Below are 2,273 nucleotides of genomic sequence, written 5' to 3'. Positions count from 1 at the left end.
TATCAACGTCTGCTCTGAATGGCCTCTGTTATCAAATATTTTGAATAGCATCCTGATATCATCCTGTAAATAAAGCCTATGAAGCACACTTAATTAAACAAAATGGGTGGCCCTGCTAGGTGATACAATTTTAGGTCAAATAAAAAGATATGACTAATAAGCAATGAGCACTACTTTTCTGGCATGATTTATAGATAAGCTATAGGGACAATTGCATAAGAGGAGACCAGAGGTTTTTGATCTTTGGCAGGAGTATCTGAATAAGGAGGTCATGGCCAGGGAGAGTTGGTTTTTTCATTGTTTTTTTGTTTTTCATATGTAAATGCTGGTGTATTTGTTTAGGAATTGGTCTCTTTTCTTCATAGTCCCAGGATAAATGTGCCCACATATTTAAATAAAAACAACATCCTCCTGGACAAAGACAATATGACTGACCAACTGTTCTTAGTCATGAACTTTGCAAAGAGCAGCCAATAGGCAGACTTGGGTTCAGAAAGTGAGGAAAAGAAAGATTTCCTCTAAAGGGTCGTTATTGTGTTGAAACAGCCTCACATCCACACCAGCAAGAAAGAATTGCAAGGAAAAACATCAGAGCGGACAACATGGGTGTGCGTTCAATGGACCAGAAGGATCCATACAAAGAGGCAAGAAACTGGACTCACAAGATAAAGTTTTTTAAAGAGACAACCACAGGCACTGGAGGGCAAGGGCAGGGGAGAAATGGAGGAATAACAACGAGTCAACACAAGATCTACAAAGAAAAACAGCATTACAGATCTTAGGTCTGAACAAACGAACCACCAGGGCCACAAAAAGCCCCTGGTGAAGGCAAACTGGGGGCCACACGAAACCTTCTAGTTTTCATCTGCTTGGTTCCGAACACCTCGGGAGGGGCCTCTGTCCACCCACCTCCCTCCGCTCCCCAGTATTGGAAAGTCGGATCCATCAGAGCTGAAAAGTTTCCTTCACTCTGATGAAGCCTGTTATTCTTGGCCATACTTTGAACCGCAGTCAATAACTTGTCCCTTTTCCTTCCATTATTATTCCTCAGAATTTATAGATGCATCAGTGGTTTCTTTCCTTCAAAATGAGCATATTCAATTCCCCCAATCCCAGCTGACTTGAAATGCATGATTTTGAAAAGAGAAGGAAGGAGAGAGAAAGACAAGGGTCATCTTTACAATCCATTGCATATCCCCAGTTTATCAATGTCTCCTCAAAAATTAGAAAGACCCAGATGGACGAGGCATTTAGTCCTTTAAGTGAGCACGCCTTAAAGGACTACAGCCCTCCCTACATATTGATCAGTTGATTGATTTTTAAGATTTATAGAAATGCACTCACTACCAAGGTCTCCGGGCATCTCTATGACAGTAACATTATGCTTGTTAATGTGGATGTTCCTTGTCCCAAAGGCTTCCTCATGCAACATGTTTCCTCTTCCTCTCGCCTTTAAATGCACATTAAAAAGCAGACTTTATGCCATGCACTGAAGGTCATCCAAACAGGGTTTGCTCAGGGACCAAAGGGAAACGTTTGCAATGCCAAGAAGCCTGTACTAAACTCCCCGCTCCAGCCTTCAGAAATTCAGACTGATAATCCTGGACAAACCGTTAAGACTGATGGTTCCCCAACACTAACCCCTGGTGTAGAGCTGGTCTAGGGAAAGTTAGAAAAAAGAAAAAAGCCAATGTAGTAAGTTTTCCTAAAGCCAACTCAATGTAAAGAATTAATTAGTATTCTGAGATGATGCCTTTCCTAATTTTTGGTATTAAATATACTTCACTTCATAAGATGATGGAGATAGCAACTGGTAGTTGTTTTAAATAATATCTTTACTTGACACAGCAAAAAAAAGGGGGGGGGGTGAGATGTCTATGTTCATCTCCAAAATTCCCTTTGAAATGTTACTAGTTAGTGAAATTCAAAATTTGGAAACCACTGATTTGGCAGATAAGAAAAACCAGGCTCAGAGAAGCTGAATGGCCTCTAAGGGCCCCCACCCCTTAGCACATGGTACAGATGAGAAGACAGACCCCCTGTCCTACAGCTCCACGCTGCCTCCTCCCCCTGCCAGGGTTTGAGAAGTCTGCTTCCACCCTCACTAGGGGGTATTTGTCATTGCTACTGTCATATTTGAATTGCCACCCCAATTCAGAACTTTCTCCTCTTTGAGGAATTTCTTCCCACTGTGTTTGTCTTGGTGGGAGGCAGAGCTCTCCTACAGACCCTGCAGGTTGCTTCCTGTCTCTACTCCCTGGCAGCCAGAGAGA

The sequence above is a fragment of the Manis pentadactyla genome, chromosome 7 (genome assembly GCF_030020395.1).
Source record: "Manis pentadactyla isolate mManPen7 chromosome 7, mManPen7.hap1, whole genome shotgun sequence".
NCBI classification, from domain to species: Eukaryota; Metazoa; Chordata; class Mammalia; order Pholidota; family Manidae; genus Manis; species Manis pentadactyla.
Note: the sequence above shows the minus strand (reverse complement) of the source record.